Source organism: Lactuca virosa, chromosome 1, assembly GCF_052849685.1.
Source record: "Lactuca virosa cultivar CGN04683 chromosome 1, Lactuca_virosa_CGN04683_v6, whole genome shotgun sequence".
NCBI lineage: Eukaryota > Viridiplantae > Streptophyta > Magnoliopsida > Asterales > Asteraceae > Lactuca > Lactuca virosa.
The window spans coordinates 132381898-132406309 of NC_136426.1; the positions used below are offsets into that span (position 1 = coordinate 132381898).

The window sequence follows — 24412 nt, forward strand, 5'->3', positions numbered from 1 at the left end:
ACATTCATTTTTCATCATTAAATTCGAATACAGGGTTCTTACTAGATAATTTAGTAGTTTGCCTTAAACAGGTAGGTGAATATAATAACAAGTAGTAAACTAAATCGTCTGAGATTCCAGAATATCCGTCGGACGAATTCGCTTGATCCCTGAGAATACATGTATTTTGAAAGTCAACACGAGGTTGGTGAGAGTCCCAGGTTTTCTGTTAGCCGCAGTAATAATACTTTTAATAAGTCCAAAAGAATTTCATTTGTATGTATAACAATAGTTAAAATAGCATTTGCAATGAAACTTTAAAAGTCGTAATGCATCTTAAAATCCAGATCTTAAAAACTGTGTTGGTAATGAATCTTTAAAGGCCAAAACGTTATGTTCCATAAGTAAATCTATACTTAGACCATGTTTATAGTAAACCATTGAATATCCTTAAAAGTCAAAATGTACCCATTTCAAAGTAAATCCATACTTCAAAATGTACTTGTAATGATCCCTTGAAAGTCAAAATGTACCCATTGTATAAGTAAATCCATACTTGAAAATGTACTTGTAATATTCCCTTGAAAGTCAAAATGTATGCTTTGTATAAGTAATTTCCATATTTAAAAATGTACTTGTAATGACTTCTTGAAAGTCAAAATGAATGCTTTGTATACTTGTAATAAATTCTTGAAAGCCAAAATGAATGCTTCGTATAAGTAATTTCCATACTTGAAAATGTACTTGTAATGACTTCTTGAAAGCCAAAATGAATGCTTTGTATATGTAATTTCCATACTTAAAAATGTGTTTGAAGGCAACCAAACCTATGGTTGTAGTAAGAGAGAGAGAGAGAGAGAGAGAGAGAGAGAGTGTGTGTGTGTGTGTGTTAATGTTTTTAGTGAGTTCTATAATCGAGCTATGGACGAAAAGTACCCCGCCCTACAACGCTTCATTGGATGTTATAGTAACGATCGTAGACACATGTCACCTACTCCGATTGATCAGTCGAAGGTTGTGGCTAGTAACCGTAGGTGGGGTTGTCGACCCCATATAGATCTATACATATGTACCCCGCTCCAAATATATTATAGAAGTGTGGGGTAGGCTAAGTAATTAAAATCAGCTAATGAATAGTAGCATCTCACTCAAAAATCATTAACGAAAAGCTGTGAATAACTCTCAGCCCTACCTTAATTAAGATTAAGTGCCAGGCATAATGAATTTCGTAGTATAGCATTCGTAGAAGCCGAGTATCGTTGTCGTGTTTGCAAAAGTATAAACTACTGGCTTTTATATAGAAATGTAGTTTCAACATAACGATCTTGTATAAGCGTGCAAAGCCTTATGCATAAAAGTATTCAAGAGTAGTAGTCTTTGAATCTTTGAAATACTTTAAACTTATAGCATGCATATCTTATAAGACTTATGTATTTGTATCATAAGTACTATATATCACATGTATTCTCCCCCAAAACGAATAAATATAAAAGATGGGCCGTAACACTCACCTAGATATGCGGTTGGCGGGTTGTGTTTGAAAAATCCGAAAACCGAGGTGTGGGCGTGAGTTTGAACTTCTGAAATCAGCTTAGTCTTGATGATTGATGAGAATGTAGAAGCCTTTGATGATGAAGGAAAACACCCAAAGTGGTAGAAATTCCGAGGTGAAAATGTTCATAGGTGAAAAATGTTCAGAGATGAAAAATGTTCAGAGGGGAAAAATGTTCAGAGATGGTTCCGAGGTGAGCAGTCTTCCGGCCAGGTGGGTTCCGAAGCTTTGAAAGGTCTGAGACAGAAGATGCTCCGAGGCTGCGGAGTCCAAGACTTAAGAGGGTCCGAGACAGCAGGTACTCCAAGACAAAAGACACTCCGAGACAGCAGAGTCCGAAGCTGAGAGGGTCCGAAGTCAGCCTGTCCTAAGTGGCTAAAACTCCGAAATTAGCTTCATGTTTTCCGTTTTCTTCCTCCATATCGAGTGGTTTTAAAAAAATTGAAGGGTTGGGATGGTATGGGTGTTTGAGGAAGATTTTATAAGTGTGGGGAGGAGTGATTTAGGATAGTGAGATCATTTTGTGAGTTGTTCACTGAAAGAGATTCGGGAGAGATTTACAGGAACTCGGGAGAGATTTGAGAGAGATTTGCAAGACTTGGGATTTTTTGAGAGAGAAAGTAAAGAGAGAATTCTAGGAGAAGAAGAAGTGAAAGAGATTTTAGAGAGCGAAAGAGAGAACTGAAAACTTGAGGAGGTGATCTCTATTTATAGTGGGGTGGAGTACTCACTTGGCTAAGGAGGCCATGCTCCTCCAATCCCATCAGGTACAATCTTTGTACCTTTGGATGGAGTGCAAGAAAAGAGTTTGGGATGGAGTGCAAGAAAAGAGGAAAAGTGGGATGGGGGATAAGCATGTGGGAAAAATCTCAGGGGAGGGCTGATGATTTTGTCTTTCGCAAATCTAGTGAGTCTCATCCAAGGGTTGTACCCTCATTAATGGCTTAAAAGTACACATAGTCGGGTATGTCGGGATCCGGATGTCGAGAATATTTTTCGAATATACCGATGGATTGGATTTAATTCAAGGATTTCAAAAACCCGAACGGATTAATTTTTGGAGTTACAGAACTCCAGGCAATCGCGTTCGAAGTTTTGCTTCTAAACGGCTCACGGTGTCCGTTTTCGCGACTTTTGTAAATATTTTTACAAAAAATATTTCGAGTATGAAATTAAATAATAGACTATAGTCTGATTCCAAAAACGTTTTCATAAATCTTGTCGGCAATGCGTCAGTACCTCAACGGTGTGAAACGATTTACTTAAAACAGATAAAACCAGCGTTATACCAGTTTGATTTCTTAAAATTGTCGTATCTTTTGCATACGAACTCCATTTTGGACGTTCTTTATATATTTGGAAACAGGGGAACACGTACTATGAGTCTAGAATAATTGCTTCACTCAAAACCTCTTATTACGAATTTTTCAGTTTTTAGTTGCCCTAATTAGGGTTGCAGTTTGAGCCGTTTGATTTATTCGTTAGTTACATATTTGGAAGTAAGTTTTCATCGAATATATTGAAATGAACCCATTTATTTTATAAAGGACATACTAAAACTCAATGAGTCGAATTGCAACGACATTGGTTGTTATAAATTTTTAGCCCTAAATTCCGGGATATCACAGGCACCTACTCCAGCCACTCTGAGGAGTACTGATGGTCGCACGGACAGTGTGGAGGTTCCTGTGGTGAAGAGCCGAGCATTGCGGTCACATGACAAGGGGATCTAAGTTTGCCTAGTTGACGCCTCAGGTATGAGCCGTATTCCTTCCTACATGTTCTTATCAATTGTGTTTATGATTATATGTTTGTGTGTGACGCACTATGTGTGGCCTATCTAAGACTCCACCTAGAAATTGAGATTTCTTCATGATGGTCTTGAGAATCTTCCTATGCCATTTTGCATAAAGTGGGCTGTGTTTAGAAGACGATTGAGTATTCCACTTAGGAGACCAGTAGTCAGTCTGGTATTTAATGGTATCAGCAAGAATTCAAGGAATCCGTAAGGCTGGCATGTCGGATTGGAATGCAGGATATGTAAAGATTCTTCATGGTTTCGAGGCAATGGGGAATGGGTGTGATCGTGGGTGTAAGATAATTAGTTGTCAAGTTTATGGGAATATCCAAACTCGAGCTGGTGAAAATCTGTCATGATTAATAGGTATAAAGGACTGCTCAGAACTCAAGTGTCGGATGAGTATCTGCCAAATTCATGTCTTCAGGATGCAAGTGCGGTACTCGCATTAGGGGATTTTAGGAGAAGATCTTATGGGAACTGGTTATCCCCATCTGGGACAACGAAGTCAGAATTCAGGAGCGCTTGTATCGCTCATGAGGGATATCGACTGTTTGGTGGCAAGGCTTGAATCGATTACTACTATTGGTAGGGAAAGAATAGAAGACAACCATCACTCCAGGGTGTGAGTCATGAATTAACCGCTCGGGTTTGTTCGGTTGTTGGATTTTCAGGAGGATTTAAATGGACATTGATGGAGATATACAAAGTGCATTGATTTTTCGATAAATGTGTAGTTGGATTGGCGATTCGTTCGTTATGGTCAAGGTTTATAGTTCTACGCCACGAGCTAAAATAAATTAAGGATTTGGAGTTGTATCATGGGAAGTACTTGGGATTATTTAGCTCGTTGAGATTTCGGGAAGTGGTCATCTGGTTTTGGAATGTGTATGGTCGCTAAGGTTGGCTAGTAATGGAATGCTAGTTCTTGTAAGCCCTGGTTGTTGACAGTTTGAATTGTAAGGTTATGAGATGGATTGGGAATCCATCAAATTCTTTGAGGATTGGAAGGGTGCAGTCAAATCCAAGTGGGGGAGAATCATTTGGTCTAATGGTTGCACAAGAATGAATATTTAGGTTTCATTGCGCATCAGTAGTGACGCATGGTGGGTTTTCGGATGGAGTCAAGTTGAGTGTTATGTCAGATGCTCTCTGCCTGTTCTTGTCTGATTATTACTTTGGGATCGAAGCACAACCCGAACACCTGGTTGGGGTTCAGTCGATATGGTTTTGTCCCGTGCGTGATTATAGCTGGTATGGTAGCTAGACAATAAGAGCATGGACTGGGTCCATGACAGTATGGAAGTGTGGTAAGACTGCAGGGGGTGGCCGTAGCATTCACTAGGTTGGCAGGTAGTGCTGTAATATTGTAGGACTGCGGGGAGGCCCGTAGCGTTCTTCTGGTTCTTGAGTAGCTGTAAGAGTGGGGTAAAACCATGATTTGGGCTCGTAGTTTCCTCTATGTTCGATTGTACCATGGAAGGGTAGGTCGTGAGACTGTGGGACGGCCACAATATTTGTAGAATTAAGGAAGGTTATGGCCAGTGGTGATATAAGACTACAGCTGGGCTTATAGCATTCGTTTATAGCAAGGTGGGTTTTATTGCATCGATGTAGTGGTTGGTTATGTTATCCATTAGTTAGATCAGGAGGGATGTTGGAGCCATTATGGCAAGCAAGCTAGGGAAACTCTTGCCAGATAGGACCTCGATTAAGAGTCTTGTGATGCGATTGTGTGAGACTATCATCCACAACAACCGCTTGGGGATCATAAATGTAGCTATGGGTCGAGAAGATGAGTTTGGGATGGTACTGGCGTTAGAGAGTCATGTTAGGAATCGCCTTGTTATCGAGTAAAGGGTTTTCGACAATGATGAATGGTCAGGGATTCTGTTTTCCAATGGAAACAACAAGATAATCCAGGGTTGGAAGGGTTTATGCTTAGATTGGATTGCGAAGTGGAGTCGAACCGGCAATGCTTCAGAATGGCCTGTCTGTCGGGGACTCAGACAAGGTTTTGGGATTCGGATTTCGGGCAGAGTAGTAATAGGTATTCCTCAGAGTTTAACGCTAGTGGGGTAAGGATCCATTCATCACTGGGATGTGAGAGGCCTGTTAAGGCTGGGTTCAGTTATAGCTTTGGAAGGTTGTTCTAAGTATCGGTCAACTTGTCAGTTTGTATCGTCTAGGTTGTTAGGCGGCTGGAAGGTAGTAAGGAGTGATTTCGAGGAAGAAATATAAATTAAGTGGGGGAGAATAGTACCACCCTATTTTGGGTCATTCATAATTCAGGGTCGTGACCCGAAGATTAGGTATCATAAGGCTTCGGGCCTTGGGGAGGAGAGGTTTAGACCCATTTGGCGGTGGAGCCCGAGAGTATAACGGTAAAATGATGGGGCGGGCCTTTTATGAATTTGTATTTAACTTTGGAAAGTTTTAAGACAAAGGAGAGTTGATATGATTGTAGAGATTCTCATTATCTTTCCGTGGATATAAGGATCGTCGAAATCGGACTTAGAACGAAGAAGTTATGGCCTTCAGAAGTTTGGTGGTTTTGGGGCTACGTCTAGTACGCTGGGCGTACGTGGAGTACGTCGGACATACTAGGCTGGATGATCGCGGATGGCCTTTGGAGTACGCAGGGCGTACTCCAGTCAGGTGCAAACCCTAATTTAGGGTCTTGGACGCTATTTAATGGTCTTAACTCATCTTCAAACCCTATTATTTTCAACATCCTTCCCATTAAACCCTAAATATGAAACCTTAGATTTTTCTTGAGTGTTCTTGAGCTTTGGTGGTTAACCTTTGGTGTTTTTGCTCACTTTGATGAACAAGGAACTTGGTGTTCAAGCATTGGTGGGGGTGGAGCTCATAGATCCAGAGTCTTCATTCATTTTTCTAGCATTTGAAGGTATAAAGTTTCTATCTTGGTAACACTACATGTAATATCTAGTCTAGGGCTTGTTTTGTGCATATTTTGGTCCCTTGAGTCATCCTTGTAAGTATGGTCTGTTTAGGTTATGCTTTGATTCCGATTAATCAATGCTCGAATGTTGCTTGCTTTGTGCTTTTAGGAGTTCTCATTAACATCAGCTAACTAGTAAGCGAATATGATAAGTTAGATATTTCTGAGATTAGATAATTTCAAAAGGTTAGGTTTAACCCTATTGCGTAACTGTTTTCTGAGTCTAATCGTTGTAGTCTGACACCTTTCATTCAAAGAATTATCTGGTGTCGGTGATATGTAATTGTGTTCGTAAGCTTGTTAGAGGTTGTTATAGGGATTTCCTTCTACAGCTAATGACGGAGAGTGGTGTGGTGGTAGCCCTATGAAAACCTAGGAGGTGATTCGGTGCCAAGAGCTTTGCTTTGCTAGAGGTCGTTTGGATTGATAGGGAAGTAACTTGGGGGACTCGTGGCAATCCTTGAGGAAAGTACCAATAGATGTGGAACATAGTATTGGCCCGTACTATTGGAAGCAGAGGATCCGTACTCGAGTCAAGGAAAGTCACGATGATACCAATAAGATTGTAGAATATGGGATGCTTCGAGTATATATATTCTGATGGTTTGAATGGTTTATTTCAGTATGGTGGTCACTCGAGGAGGTTCTGCTAGTGGTTCTGGTACCGGTGATGGTTCGCGTTTGGGCTCTGGGGCCGGGTTTATGGATGATCAGATGTGGGAGTTCATTTCATCAAATATTACCCGTAATATTCTAGAGTAGACTCCTATGATCTTTGGTACGGTCAAGTAGGGTATCTTAAAGATTCTAGATGAGCGCTTAGGTGTTTTTCTTTCTGAGATGGTGGCGATGGTGGGAGCCATCTCTTTGACTTTCCGAGAGTTTCAGGCGTGTGGGGCTCCAGAGTTCTTCGGGAAGAAGGACCCGATTGCAAGAAAGCATTGGTTAGCGGATGTCACGAATGCCTTCCATACTAGCTGTTTCCCCGAGGGGGAAAAGGTCAGACTTGTATCCTGTCTTCTGAAAGACAAAGCTCGAGATTGGTGGGAGGAGGTTGGACACGCCTTGGGAGGTGAGGTGGTTGAGTCGATGACTTGGGAGGATTTCGTGACGAGGTTTCAGTCTGATTTTGTACCAGTGACACAGGTCCAATAGTTGGCGAGGGAGTTTCAGGATCTTCTCCAGACTACTGAGACAGTGGCGGAGATCATCACTATGTTTTGTGAGAGGGCGTTGTTGGTTCCGTAGTATGTGGCGGACAAGGAGACGAAGAAGGCGAGATATCACGATATGCAGAGGAGCGACATCAGGCAGTTTGTGAGTATATCCAGTTGCAGGACATTGGAGGATATGGTGGCGAGAGCCAGAGAGAGGGAAATTGACTTGGAGAAGGAGAAGAAGAGGAAGCCGGATTAGGTTCAGGGTTCTGAGGGCTCGGGCAAGAGGCCCAAGGCGGGGCCGCTGTGGCAAGTGCGGCAAGTCACACAATGGAGCTTGCAGGGGGTGGTTCGGGCTGCTATAAGTATGGCAAGTCTGGGTACTTTAGATGGGATTGCACATCCAGCACCTAGGGATCGAGTCTGATTTGCTTTCATTGCAATCAGAGGGGCCATAAAAAGGTCATTGTTCGAGTTTAGCAGTGGCATGACGAGTTGCAGCACTCGCTCTGGCGACCTTGCAGATTACAGATGGCCTTTAGGGAAAGGCGGAGGTGCCTGTTGTATGGAGCAGGGCATTCTAGATGAAACCCGAGGAGGCGCGCGCTGCACCTGATGTGGTGACGGGTAATTATCTTCTCCTTATCTCCTTAATTATATTGATTTTCCCTGCTTATATCTGTGTTTTGCTTTTAGGGTCGTTCCTTGTGAACGGTATCTCTACTTTGGTTTTATTTGATTTGGGGGCTACCCAATCCTTTGTATCTATCGTGCTGAGAAAGAGATTTGCCGATGCTCTGAGGGAGTTGGAGTATCCATTATAGGTTGAGATTGTTGATGATCGACCTGTGCAAGTATCGAGGGTTCACCGGGGCTGTATATTAGAGTTTTTTAGTGAGCGGTACCAGATTGATTTGGTTCCCATTCCTCTATATGAGAGCAAGGTTATTATGAGGATGGATTGGTTGAGCCCCAATGGGTCAATGATTGATTACAATCATCAGTTGGTACGTTTTCGGACCCCAAGTGGGGGGAGAGTTAGTGATTCAGAGAGAGGGAATTCAACGTGGGCTGGTTCTATGTTCAATAGATAGGGTCAAGCGTTATCTTCAACAAGGTTGTTATGGGTTTGTGGCTTATGTGATGGATACCTAGAAGAAGGGTAAGACGATTGTGGGTGATGTACTGATTGTTCGGTAATACGCATATGTGTCCCGAAGGATTTTCCTGGAGTGCCTCTGGAGAGGCAGGTGGAGTTTCAAATTGACTTGGTTCCAGGTGTGGCCCGATAGCCAAAGTACCTTATCGGTTATCACACCCATAGATGTAGGAGTTGTCTACACAGCTTTTGGAGCTGTTGGACAAGGGATTTATTCGACAGAGTAGTTCACCATGGGGAATGTCGATCTTGTTTATGAAGAAGAAAGATGGGTCGCATCAGATATGTATCGACTATCGAGAGATGAATAAGCTGACAATGAAGAACCGTTATCCACTCCCAAGGATTGACGATTTATTTGACCAACTCTAGGGTGCATCTTGGTTTCCAAGATTGATCTGCGTTCGGGTTATCATCATATGAGGGTTAGAGAGTTGGATACGCAGAAGAAGGCCTTCCGAACTTGTTATGGTCATTACGAGTTCGTGGTGATGCCTTTCGGGCTCACCAATGCTCCAGCTACATTCATGGATCTCATGAATCGCGTATGCAGGGCTATGATGGATCGGTCTGTGATTGTGTTTATTAATGACATCCTGGTCTATTCCTAGACCCAGGAGCAGCTTGAGGAGCATCTGAGGGAGGTATTGGAGACTCTAAGGAGACAGAGGTTGTATGTGAAGTTCTCCAAGTGTGAGTTCTGGTTGCGCGAGGTGCAATTTCTGGGGCACCTTGTCAACTAGAACGATATTCTAGTCAATCCGGTCAAAGTGGAGGTGGTGATGAGGTGGGCGGTTCCAAGGCCTCTATCTGAGATAAAGAGTTTCCTTGGATTGGTAGGTTACTATCGGAGATTCATTCAGGATTTCTCCAAGATAGCGGTTCCTTTGACTCGTTTGACGAAGAAGATCGTCATGTTTCGTTGGGGGCCTGAGCAGCAGTCAACTTTTGAGACTCAGAAGCGGAGATTGTGTGAGGCGCTGATTCTAACCCTGCCCGAGGGCATTGAGGATTTTGTGATGTAATGTGATGCATCGATTTTGGGTTTGGGTGCAGTGCTAATGCAGTGGGGTCATTTGATTGCTTACGCTTCGAAGCAGCTGAAGCCTCATGAGTTGAATTATCCTATACACGATTTGGAGTTGGGGGCTGTGGTGCTCGCCCTCAACATTTGGCGGCATTACCTCTATGGGGTTAGTTGGACTATCTACACGGATCACAATAGTCTGAGGTATCTGATGGACCAGCCGAATCTGAACATGAGGCAGCGCAGATGGTTGGATGTGGTGAAGGATTATTATTGTGAGATCCTTTTGTTGGGTTTTGGTATACTACAACATCCTATGGTGCACATACAACCCTAATTGCTTTGGATCTATGTTTTCTCTAATTATACATGCAATATTGTTTCCAAACCATGAAGCCTACAACTAGCATACAATTGGCATAAACAACATGGAATTGAGTTATAGAATTACCTATTTGTTGTAGCTTGTAGTTTTGGCCTTTAAGAACTTAGCACCTCAAATGTGATTCCTCAAATGGTTCACAAACACCATGAACAAATGAAGGACTTTTGAGAGAGAATATGGAGCACTAAAATTCGGCTATGCTTCTCCAAGAATACATGTTCCACCAATTTTAGGCCAAAGGGGTTTCATATATATAGTGTAGGAATCCAAGAGTCATAGGTAAACCCTAATCCATACACTTGGGTTATGATCCATATTTCATGTGGGCTAACTCTTCATGGATACTTACATAAAACTTAGCCCAACATGGATTAATAGCCCAAACAATATATATATCACTGATTTACATAATCAGTCCCCGTTAATTTAATTAGTCTCTTTTGATCACTAAATTAATTCCAAATTAATTCTTGATCAATACTAATTAAATAACATGATTTCATATTAATATATTAGAATTTATAATATATTAATAAATCATAAATAATCTCTTCTCAAAAGTCCATCCTTATCAAATTGCTCTGGTGAAGGCAGCCCAAATGGACCATGCTACTCTCGGGTCAAGTACATACCAATTATAGTTATGGGCTTAGACACCTAATCCAACAGTCTCCCACTTGGATAAGTCTAATAACTATTATTGCATGTATGACTCCACAACCCGACTAGCAATCGTAGCTCTTAAAAGCCACTGTCGAACTCTGACCTAGTCAATGACGCATCGATTAGATAAGGGATCATATATTCCTCTATTTTACAAGATATCATATGGACTGAGACATGGATTATAATCATTATCTCTGTCCATCTATTGTTTCCCGATTTCCGATTAATGACAACTGACTAATTGAACAAATCAAATCAGTCCAGGCTTGGCCAAGCGCTTTAGGGTGTCATCACTAAATCATCGAAGGGCCCACAAATATCGCTTTTATCCCTCTTAGGGTAAAAGGAACGGATAAAATTCGACGCATATGCTTGCTCTATTTACTCATCAAATCACACACAACAATACGTTTTATAACACCAATTTACTGGTGCATTTTCATATTATCAATGTGCAACCGAATTGTAAACTGCAACTCATATCTCTCCGTTTCATGACTATAAGATATTATCGTCTCACAATCACTCATGATAAAATCCATGAAGTGATTTAGATGAGCGTGGGTTTAATCCAATACCCGAATCTTATTCCAAAAGTACTCATGAACACTGCAACAAACTTGTGCTATGTCTAAACGCCTTTAGACAATATACAGACCCATTCATGACTGTCTTGCCTCAATAACTACTTCCAAAGTATGATCGACTATGGATAGTTTGAATAACCTAGTTATTCAGGAAGTCAAAACATGCAAAGTGAAACACAAGAATAATCGAATCCAATATGGTCTCCGAAATTGTGAATATAAATAAAACACCTTTTATTTAATCACCATATTGATTACACATTATTCATTGTATAATGTTTCGATTAATCAACTTGATACTTGAATTAAAACAATAGTTATCCCATGCTCCAAGCATGCACACTATGTTTACTTATGGTCCTTTCTTTGTGAAATAGATCAATTGACAACATTTCAATGATGCTCATTTCACAATTCCAAATCCTTATCATAAATGTAAGAATACCAAATTCTTGCGATTTGCTATAATCCGTTTAGATTCTAAACTTATATGCAATGATCCTCTTGTAATGACTATGTACAAAAGTCACAGAGACTTGGCAACAGATTATACAAAGTATTCCAATAGAGAGCAATTCCATGGAAACGAATCTCACATTCAAAGTACATTCCTTTTAACATCCTTCTTGCATTAAGTTTTCTAATCTTACACAAATTTAAAGAGTAACTTCCACTTATGGAAACATTTCTATATTCTCATTTTGACTATCACTTCTGAACAAGAGTTGCCTCTTTTCAGAATATGTCAATATGGTCCTTCAAAAATTTACAATATACTTCCAACTTTCCATAAGCAACCAATCTTTGGTAAACCTCAGATTGTCCTCAACAATTGCTTAAACATTTTAGTCACCTCTCGTTCTAGTCCCTTTTCCCTCCAAATGCCTTAGGCATTTGGAAAATTAGAACAGATTAATATTATAGCATGTGTAATCAATCCTATACCTGAAGCATAAATACATAATGTTTCACATAAAGACATGATACTTTACCAGTCTTTTGCTATAACGTTTCCATATATATAATTTCCTTATGTTGAATCTTTTAAACATAATATTCATATATATTCTTGACTAAATTTGATTAAAATCTCAATCTAAGCTTTTAGATTTGAAATGAAGTATGAATTCCTCTCCCTTAATTATAGCAAAACAACTTTTCAAACCCTGCATCTTTGCGAATTTAAACTTTTGTTTCCTATAATTAACATTGCTAACTCGCAACACTTACCATAATAATTATGCTTCCACTTGCATAATAATTATTATCTTACTAGCATAACACTTATGCTCCCACTAGCTTTGATATGTACCTAGAAACCAGCTGGACTTCTAGAAATCAATACTTGTTGAATTTCTTACCAAAGTTCAGATTTCTGATACAAGATGCTTCAATAAGACTTTATCTAAGCTTCTCAAACTCATACACCTTTCCTTAGATAGCTCACATGTGTGTGTAAACTGTCACACCCCCAAACCAGAGCGGCGGAAACGTCCGGGGGTGGATGACTTCATCTTTAAGTATCACAACACATGCACCAGAGTAATCAAAGTACACCAGCGTTGTATTAAAGAAATAATAGTTTTACATGTGTGTTCAATCATTGTATATTGACACCAAAATAGATATAACAAAAAAAAGATGCAACTCTATACTGCTCCGTCTTGAAAAGCTTGGGAATGTACCTATTTATTGGTTCCTTAAGAATACAAGTATTTTGAAAAGAGAGTATCAAAATTTAAGTTGAGTGAGTGCATAAGTATTTATGTTTAAAAGTTTGCTAACTGATCCTTGAAAGAGAGAGTATGTGTTAGAACAAAGTTCTATTAGGATCGATAGATTCTATGCAGGCAAAACAATTAAGAACGTAATTATGAACACAAGAATGGCTTTGAATATGTCGTATGATTAAAACTTCAACACCTCAGAAGAGCTAGATTAAGAACTTCGACTGTAGAGGTGCTTAGGGTTACAAAACAATAATCAACGATAATCACGAACATCTCTAATGCATACATGCATGCACTATTTATAGTATAACCCTACTAGATAATCACGGATGGACAAGCCCAATCCGGATACAAAAAACAAGCCCATGACACAACACAATAATACCCAACAATCTCCCCCTTTGCGTCAATGGAGCCAAAAGCTCACTTCGGTTGAGCTGCAAAAGACTTCTTAATTGTCTTGAACACCTTCGGTATGATGGCCAATAGATGATGACGAAACGTAATGTACCACCGAAGCATGTCCGTGAAGTTCTTCTTATCTACTTCTGAGTTCTGCTTGCACCGATGGATTATATTGATAATGTGCTCCAAGCAGTCAGTTGAGAATAAATGTTTATCAACAAGAGCGAACAGAAAACGATTGGCTTCGCCTCTTGTGAACATCACAGTAAGATGTGTAGAATCGATTTGGCCCATCCTCATTTTGTTCACATCTCCTGGTTTCGGTGTTGGCTTGACAGTCGGTTTCTTGTTCATCACTTTCGCTATCTCCTGATCCATAGCAGCAACCTCATGGATGTAAGAGGCCAACATCCTCTTCAAATGATCCAGTATCGGCTCATATTCTTTCGGATTGATGAGAAGAATGTTAAACAATAGGATCCACTCATGAGGATTTAAATTCGGAAGGTCTGCCAGGGAAATAATCGACACCGAGTTTGCTGATCCTCGTGTGATTTTAAAATTAACATTTATGAACTTCCCAGCAGGCGTAGGTTTTAGTACCTTGACAGTAACTATCTTCTGTGCGCTCCATGTCAAGTACTGCGGTTGACCATACTTTAGATAAAAGTCGATAAGCTCACGATCAACTTTTGGATGAGGGAAAGGAACTTCAACAGTCGAATCAAAACAATGAAACGTGAATGCCTTCCGTGTTATCGGCATATCGAACTGTGAATCCTTTGAATTATCACAATCAAAAGAAGCGACAGGTTCCAGCCAGTAGACGCTTGGAAACTCTATTGCCTCATTGATAAGTGTCTCTTTTGTCCAGATGGGAAACAAGGCCTTCTTGCAGTTTAAGGCTTCTTCTTCTTCCTTGTTCCTCCTTTCCCTTTCCTCAGCTTCCCTCGCAACCCTCAAGGTTTCATCCAACTCTCTGTCCCTCTTCTTTCGTTTAAGGGCCTCAGTAATAGTCTCATCTTCTTCATCATCACTGTCATCATCAATCCCCTTCTTGTTAGCTTGAGAACCAGAACCCGAAGCTTCATTACCCTTCGGTTCGGTTGTAACTTTGACTTTCGGTTGGGCAGATTCGGTTTCAGTTTTCACAGTAACCTTCGGTTGAGCACCTTCTCCCCCTTGTTTTGGAGGTACGAATCTCTCCGAAACACCCTTCATCTCATGCAACATTGCAAGGGCAGGAAGAAGTTTTGATGTCAGATGATTTCTGATAGTGAGAGTAAGGATAGGATCATGAGCACCAAGAATATTGGTAAGCATATCCTTGACATCCCCAGCACAGCTTCGAAAAATAGCTCGTTCAGTCTTCAACAAAGAAATTTTCTTTTCAGCTTGAGCGAGCTGCACCTTCTAAACTTCAATAGTTGAGGCTTGGCGGGCAAGATCTTCCTTCAGAGCGCTCTCTTTTGCTAAATCAGCATGAAGAGATTCAAGCCGAGAATTCACAGAACTGATAAGTGAAGTGTTCTCTGCTTGTATGGAAGAACGAACAGCCTCAAACTTTGTTTGCTCCTCTTGAAGTGACTTGGATAAGGAATCCACAGAAGCATTCACCTTGGCTGCATTGGTATCAGCATGCCCTTTGAGTGACTCGAGAAAGATCTGAAAACTGTGAACAATTTCAGCAACATCAGTAGTGGCCTTCTTGGAAGAAGAAGTAGACTCATTAACAACCTTTGTGGATTTGTCAATTGACTCAGTATATTGCTCAAGAGCAGTATCCAAGAAAGCTTTGAGCACAACACCACTGTATGACTTGTTGTCATCAAGCAACTTATCAAGTTTCTCATCAATGCTCTGCAGTTGTTGTCTCATGACTGGAGCTTCATCATCATCATCTGTAGGAAGCCGATAGGGACTGTAGTATGTTGAATCAAACTCATCATTAGCACCACTGAGAGTGGCACCAGAATCGGTTGAAGGTGAGGGTGAAAGTGGTTTGGAAGTAACTGGAGGTTCGGTTTCAGTAGTCGCCCCCGTATCAGATACGTTGACTCGTACTGTCGGTTCTGGGATAGTGGTGGAAGTTGATTGGGAAATAATAGGAGGTGGTAAGGGAGTTGTAGAAATAGGAATGGTAGTAACTGGTGGTGGTGTAAAAGTCATTGTTTGAAATGTGGTAGGTGGGGGAACAGGAGCATCCAAAATAGGAACTGTCTGTTTCGGTGATGGAGGTGGTGTTGGAAGTTTGTCATGAAGAGGTTCGGTTGGAGTGGGGGATCGGGAGGGGTGTTACCTCTCGGTGATTCATGATGAATTTCCTCTTCTTCATCTTCCTCATCGTTTTCTGAACTGGAAGGAGAGGGACTCTTGGATTTCTTCGCCATTTTCTTAATCTTCTTTGGCTTAGAAGAATCCCCTTTCTCAGACTTTCGCTTCCTTGACTTAGCAGACTTAGACTTATCATCCTCGGTTGTCCTTTTCTTGGTAGTAGCCCTTTTTCCTCGGTTTCCAGGCTTCTCCACAGCATCCAAGGCAGCCTGCTGTTCAGGAGATAAGACTCTCGGTTCCTTGGGAGGAATTTTGCGATATTCAGCCATTACCTTACTCTCGGGTGAGACACACCTGTACATTGTCTCAGGTATAGAGCCATTGTGAGGGAACTTTGTAGGATCAGAAATGATGATTTTCTTGGTGTGAAACGTAGCCACAGACGCGACTAGGGCATCCTTCATTACCGGAATCTGCAAAGTATTAATCGCCCTTCGTGTAATGAGAGTCCAGAATCGACCACACGAAATTTCAGAGTGCCTCGTTGAAGTGTTGAGGCTTTGCACCACTTGTGACCAGATAATCGACCCATAGTCGAGATTTATACCATTGTAAAGACCGTATAGAAGGGTCAGGAAACCCTTACTGGTACCATCAGACCCACCACTCCTCTCCGCCAAACTCTTGATGAGAAGAGTAAGCAATCCATTCCATTGGGGTGGTAAGCATGACTTCTTAACCTTCGTAACCGTGGTAAGCACATCAGTGTAGCCCATCTCGTAGAGCATCGAGAACAATTGAGTAGTGGTGATGAAGTCCGGTGAGATCACAGACGAATCCACAGCAAGTTGCAATGATGAAAAAAATCTCGCTTTTGAAATCGAAGCCTTGTGAGAGAAGATTTGGAAGTAGATCCTCTCCTTGTTCTTATCATACGAAGTGGTAGTGTAGACTTGCGATAGGAGGGACATTGGGACGGATTCTACCTGTGTTAGGGCTAAAACCAGAGGTGAATACTTCAAACACTCAACCGCATGTAGCATATACGAATCGTACAGAAAAGGGTTGAGTTCAATGATCATGTTCTGGTTCGGCTTGATCGAAAGCAATGTGGACGATGCAGTTTGATCGTGATCCGATGAAGAAGTCGCCATTGTTGAGTTAAGGAAGAAGTTGAACAGTTGTAATTCGCCGTGTATATAGAGAGAGTTTGTTGTAGGTAAAAGAGACAAATGTAATTATAAACCCTTTATATACTGTTGCCAAGAGAGAGAATGAATAGTCATGATAATGATGAGATCACTGAAACGTCGCCTGAAATAGCACGATGTGACAGGGTGGTTTCTCCCAGGTATACATCAGCACGCGTGGGTTTAGGGACCGTTCCAATTCACGCGCCCAAAACCTTATCCTTAATTCGTCGTTTGAAAGTCAGCTTCGCTCCAAAATTCAGGATAACCCCTGTTGCTCCAAAAGGTAAACAAAAATCGAACCAACAACAACCAGAATGTTGGAAAATAAAAATTTTCGTGCAATAGAGTGACAAAAGATAAAGAAATAAAGCAAAATGTGTATTCGATGTGAGTGATGTCTATTATAAGACATAAAGCAGATGATTCCGGGCAAGAATCGCTTCCTTCAATGTCAAGAGAGACTTGAAGTGCTTGTGTGGATTCCTGAGAAGATACGATCAAGTGTTTGTAGAGAAACATTGAAAGGCTTCTTTTAAATTATAGGCTAAGGGTAGCTGATCTTCAACCGAACGTCGGTTCTTAACATAAGACCGAACGTTGGAAGAAGTACTTGTGAGACCATTGTGGTCTGTTGAACAAGTAGGTGGGATATAATTTATAGTGACTTAAGATGTGATAGAAATCTCAAAAACAAAAACAAACTGGATCTTTTAGGGAAGAAAAGCCTTGGTGTTAGACAATTTCATAAAAGACCACTCAAAAAATAAAATGAGATTTCCTTAGGTAACAAGTAAGATCTTGAATATGATGATTCACCGTCAATTCATTGTAGGTGTTGATTTTTGGGTTTCACTCAGCACGTGGTGTACGTATCTAAGATCACAAACACAGATTTTATGCAACCATAAACCTCAGTGGTAAAGACCGAGAGTCTCAAGGGTTACCGTGGTGAACCGAAAGTTGATGGAGAGTGTAAGGAGGGTGATTAAAGAACCGAAAGTACCTTCTGCTATAAAGACATGACAAAGCAGAAAAACTCTTAACTCATTTGAGAAGAGTAAGGTAGCTCTTGACTTGAGTTGATTTTAACAGCCTGATTGGGAAGAAATGATAGGTATAGATCGAATCATTAAGGCCTTGCTCTTAGTCGTAGAGGCTTCGGTCAACATGCAGCAGCATGCTTCTAGGGACCCTTAACTAGTTCAGATTAAAAGAATCATACCTGCCTAAGCTCCAAATTCTGTTGTACTGGTATACTTGGGACCTAATTAGCAGAACAAGCAAACAAACACACCACACAAACAAAACAAACAAACCAAACAAAATAAAAAAAACGATTAGAAAAATATTTTTGGAGTTTTGAAATTTTTCTGAAAAATAATAAAAACAAAAAGATAAAATATTTTTGGATCTGAAAAAAAACAAAAATAATGTAGCACAAAACACTCAAAAAAAATAGAGTTAAAAGAATAAACAAAATGTACAACCGAAACCTTATCTTAAAAGAATGAAGCGAAATAAGCTGAGCGTTCGGTTCATTTCGGTTCCTTAAAATTCCAGAGCCGAAATAGACCGAGCGTTCGGTTCATTTCGGTTCCCAAAAATTATGGAGCCGAAATAGACCGAGCGTTTGGTTCATTTCGGTTCCTGAAAAATCCGGAACCGAAATAGACCGAGCGTTCGCTCTATTTCGCTTGTCTAAGTTTTAGTGAGAGATTTGAGGATTCGGTACCGACTCTGCTTCCATCATTCCCAAGCCTTGTAAAATTTTATTGAAACTCGCTTCAGGTAAGGCTTTAGTGAATATGTCAGCCAGTTGATCAGAGGACCGAACGAAATGTACTTCCACGTTCCCATCTTCTACATGGTCCTTGATGAAATGATATCTAAGTGAAATATGCTTAGTCTTTGAGTGTTGCACTGGATTGTGACATATTCTTATTGCACTTTCTGAGTCACAATACAGAGGAATCTTCTTCATACTCAGCCCATAATCTCTTAGTTGACTTTGAATCCATATTACTTGAGAAGTACAAGATGCTGCAGCTATATACTCAGCTTCGGCTGTTGAAAGTGACACACAGGTTTGCTTCTTGGACTGCCAGCTAACAAGTTTACCGTCAAGGAATTGTCATCCACCTGTAGTACTCTTTCGGTCCAGACCACATCCTCCAAGATCAGCATCAGAAAAAGCTTGAATAAAGAATCCAGATCTAGCAGGGTACCAGAGACCGAGAGATGAGGTTCGCTTCAGGTAACGGAAAATATTCTTCACTGCCACCATGTGAGGTTCTCTTGGATTAGCTTGAAACCTGGCACAATAACAAACAGAAAACATAATGTCCGGTCTACTAGCTGTTAGATACATAAGGGACCCTATCATTTGTCGATATAGTGTTATGTCAACAACAGGTTTTTCCAGAGAAGGTGTTAACTTAGTGCCAAATGCCATAGGAACCTTCACTTTCGAATCTCCCGTCATACCAAATTTTGCCAGCAAGTTCTTTGTGTAGGCCTCCTGGTTGATAAATATACCTTTTGGTCCCTGTCTAATATTCAAACCAAGCAAAAAAATTAATCGGACCCATTGCGCTCATTTCAAATTTAGTCTCCATCAATTTCCTGAATTCAGCCGTTAAGCTAGGATTCGTGGAGCTGAAGATGATGTCATCGACATAAATCTGAACTATCATTAGATGTTCGCCTTCTTTCTTTCGGAAGAATGTTGGGTCAACCGAACCTTGCTTATATTTCGACATTTTCAGAAAGCGAGTTAAAGTTTCATACCAGGCCCTTGGTGCTTGCTTCAAACCATATACAGCTTTTTCCAGCACATAGCAATGATCAGGGAACTTCTCGTTCACAAACCCGGGAGGTTGCTCAATATACACTGTTTCTTCTAGTTCTCCATTCAAGAAAGCGCATTTTACATCCATTTGGAAAACTTCGAAGTTTTTATGAGCAGCATATGCCAGAAAAATTCTAACTGATTCCAACCATGCTACCGGAGCAAAGGTTTCCTCATAATCTATCCCTTCCTCTTGGCAATATCCTTTTACTACCAACCGAGCCTTGTTTCTGATAACGTTCCCCTCTTTGTCCAATTTATTCCTGAAGACCCATTTCAATCCAACCACTGAAGCATCCTTTGGTGTGGGAATCAGCCTCCAAACTCGATTGCGTTCGAACTCATGGAGCTCATCTTGCATTGCTTGTACCCAATCAGAATGATCAAGTGCAACATTAACTGTTTTCGGTTCAACTTTGGAGACATACAAATTAAACATACATAATTCAACTTTAGAGAATAATGCAGTTTGTTTCGCTTTCAATTTAGAACGAGTGAGAACTTTTTTCAGATGATTCACCAATGATTTGTGCTTTGGGATGATCCTTGGTCCATTTCACTAAAGGAGGATAATTTGGGTCATAGGCTGGATCCAACTCTGCATTTACTTTCTCTTCAAGTTCTGATTGATCACCTTCGTTAGTTGTATTCTCTTTCTCCCCCTCGACTGGCGAAGTGTAACCTGTGCCAGGATCAGAGTTTTCATCCTCTGTGGGAGTCGGATTCTCCCCCTCGATTGGACTATTATTGGGTGGGTTTGGAGTTGTATGATCCCCCTCGCCTGGACCTTTATGAGTTGGGGATGGAATTGGATTCTCCCCTTCGAAAGACATTTCGGTTGACTTTGGTGCTGATGAACTCTCCCCCTTGAACATTGAGCCATTGTTTGGAGAGTCAGTGGAGGGTTGACCACCTGTCGGTTTAGGAGGTTCACTTTCCATTTCTTTGGCAGCTTTATCTATGATCTTTTTGAGATTGTCGATTTTGTTGTTTGCTGCTTTCGCTTCTGAGTGTGCTGCTTTCTCTGGTTCATCAAATAGCCGAATGTACTCTTGAAACAAGTTGGATATTGGAACCGAGACTTGTCCTGATTCAGGAAATATTTATCCTAAGGCACTTTCGCTCCTTTGAACTTTCTTCATGTAATTATCGTCAAAGGTTACGTAATATGTTTCTTCAATTCGTTTGGAGCGTTTGTTCAAAACTCTGTATGCTTTTGAAGTGAGTGAATAACCAAGAAAAATTCCCTCATCTGCTTTGACATCAAACTTGTTTCGGTTCTCTTTTGAATTAAAGATGAAACACCTAGAACCGAACACGTGGAAAAATTTGACGTTAGGCTTTAGATTGTTCAAGATCTCATATGGAGTGATTGAGAATCTTTTGTTGAGCAAGGATCGGTTCTGAGTGTAACAAGCGGTTGCAACTGCATCTGTAACGCCCCGGTTTTTCTCGGTACGTTTGGTTATTTTAATTTAATTATCCTTGTAACCTTGGGTTAATTTATTTAACCAATGTCTGATTTCTTATGTTATTGGACTCTTTTGATCATCTTGTAAACTCCTTTTATTGAAGTCCATGGGCTATGGGCCTATTTGCAAGTCCATCTAGTAAATAGTACTTAATGTGTTAATTGAGTCATTTGGAACACACACAAGAAAAACACTCTAAACCCTCCATCTCTCTCTCAAATCGTCCTCTCTCTCTTTGGGATCAAGAGCAGCCAAGGGGCTGTTGTTTGGAGCTTAATTCTTGTTCATTTCCAGCCTTGATTCGTATTGGTATGAACCTCCTTATCATTTCTTACAACTTGATTCATAACCTTGTTCTAGTTTTATGATTTCGTCTTCACTTCTTCTCCTTCCTATTTGATTTGTAATTGTATGTTATACATCATCTCAAGATCCTATCTTCACCCCATATATGGTGGATGATGGATCTAGGGGATTACATGTGGCAAAAGATCATGGAAACCCTAAAAGGGAGAATGGTGATTTTATGTGCTTTATGTTCATTTTCATGTTGATTATTATTACAATCTTGTGGCAAAATGAAATCCTAATGATACCTAACCCTTTTTAGTACCACCATGATCATGGGGACTAAATTGGGATGATGAACACATCTTAAAATGTGTTTCAAAGGGAGAAGGATGGATAAGCCAAAAAGGAATCACGGGTGGCTACGATTCTGTTTTCCATCAGATCAGTAGTCATTTTGTAAAATTCATATCTTGAGCTCTAGAACTCAAACAGACCCCAAACCAATTCCAAAAGTTCACAAATTGAGTTGGCTAACTTTCTTAAGCAGGCCAACCTCACTGATAAGGAATTTATCTATGGGAAAGAATGGCATCTTTGCTGTTAGGTCTGATCCAGGTCTGTTCTGATATGTCATTTTGTTTTCATCATTTCTAAGGCTTGGAAAAGGATCCAGAGTGATTCCAAGTTTCTATATTTTCCTTATATTATGAATTTAAGATCTGGAGCAGATAGGGTGTTATTTCCAATTATAAATTGGTTAGAATGGATCCACACTCCAGATCAGTGGGCAGTCACCAGCTTTTGCTAGTGCTGTGATTGTCCACAATGTGAATTTTATATCTGGAGTTTGGGAGATGCTTTTCATTAAATTCCAACTCTGAGACTTTCATTTGTATGTCCTTTACTTCTCTGAATTTTGGTTTGGACGAATTCTACTCAAAAGTTGGGTAGAATTGGCCAACATCACTTGACTATATTTTTGGAGACAGAAGTGATACACCATTTTGTAAAATTCATATTTAATTCATCTTTTGGAGTTAGAAGGAGTTCTTTATAGTTCTGGAATCCTGAACAACCATAGTTTCGTATAAAATTTTGTTAAAGCTATGTTTCTGTTTTATATTTTGGAGTAAATCCGTTTTGAACAGCAGGTCTGTTTTAGAGACCTTGCTGTGATTACTCTTTTCTCAACTCATAGCTTCATTACTTCTCCTTTCTAACCTTTAGTCCTTCTTAGGTGAGGTTTTGAAGTTTGCTCAAGCTTGGTAGCATTATTTGATTGTTAGCTATCCTTACTACTCACTCAAGGTGAGTTCTCTCACACTGTTGTATTGATGTTTGCGTTTGCTAGTTAGCTCGTGTGTGATTATTTGAATTTATTATAAAGGCATGCTATATAACCATTGTTTTAATTCGTACATGTGCACTGTATGTAACTAATTATGGATATGGGGACACCACCAAAGGATACGGATTTACCGGTGCGGTGGGTAGGTAATATCACCAACGTAATACTCATCATGAGGTGCGGTGATTAGGGCCAAATGATACGGGATCTTCCCGGTGCGGTTCAAACCTACAAGTCCTTCTTGTATTATAGGCATTGATTCGTTCTTTGCCCTTATCATATAATTATAAATGGAAAATGGATTAGGGTTAGTAAATATGAATGTTAGTACAATGTCTGTGTTTGAATTCACTAAGCTTTGTGCTTACGGTTTCCCTTATAACTTTTCAGGTGTTAAGATTAAAGAGGCTAAGGCTTGACATGGAGCACCGGGACATCGCTACTAGTTATTTTTGTTGGGACCTTATTATTATTATTATTATTACTTCCGCACTTATTTTATATAGCGAAGCTTAGCATGGTTCTGGCTGCTTCACATAAAGAACGGTTTCGTCTTTCAACAATCCCATTCTGTTGTGGAGTATAAGGGGCCGAAAAGTTGTGAGATATCCCCTTGTCAGCCAGAAAATCGTCAAAATCTTTATTCTTGAATTCCAGCCCATTATCGCTTCTGATATTCCTCACCAGCTTTCGCAGCTGCACTTCCACTTGCTTGATGAACGTCTTCAGCTTGGGAGTTGCATTTGATTTCTGTTTAAGAAAGAAAACGCAGGTGAAGCGTGAAAAATCATCTACTATGACAAGAATGAACTTACTACCACCGAAGATTTCGATAGCTGAAGGTCCACATAAGTCAATGTGCAGAAGTTCAAGAGCTTCAACAATCTTTGTATTGAGCCGAGTAGGATGGCTCTTTCTGCTTTGTTTGCCCATTTCACACGCTGCACACAGATGTTCCTTATCAAATTTGAGAAGAGGAAGGCCTCGAACATGATCACCAAGAACCAACTTATTAATGTCTTTGAAGTTCAGGTGCGATAGACGTCGATGCCACAACCAGCTTTCATCAGTGTTCGCCTTTGAGAGCAGACATATTGCAGGTTTTCCTCGAATTGGGTTGAGATTTAAAGGACACATCTCTCCCTTGTGTTCAGACTTCAACAGAACCTTTTTAGATTGCTTCTCAATTATTTCTGAGCCCTCATCATCAAATGAAACCTTCAAACATGTTCCCACAACTAATTGTGACACACTGATGAGGTTATGCTGCAATCCTTCCACATACGCTACTTTTCGAATCGAGAAATCTCCATTGGTTATCATTCCATATCCTTTGATTGTTCCATAGGAGTTATTGCCATACTTCACACATCCACCATCCTTTAGGGACCGAAACTCCCTCAGCTCTTCCTTCCTTCCTGTCATGTGACGCGAGCAGCCACTGTCTATATACCATTCATCATCGAACTGCTCGTCACGTATCACCTGCAAATTCAAGCAGATTTAGGAACCCAAAGTTTCTTGGGTCCTGGTGAGTCTTTCACAGAAAAAGGAATTATAGTCGAAATATCAACCA

At 40.4% G+C, this 24412-nt stretch overlaps 1 pseudogene; it reads right to left on the reverse strand.

Annotated features, from left to right (window-relative positions):
• Positions 1 to 23828, reverse strand: part of LOC145120860 (uncharacterized) — a 38464-nt pseudogene extending 14636 nt beyond the window's left edge.
• Positions 23829 to 24412: the final 584 nt, after the last annotated feature.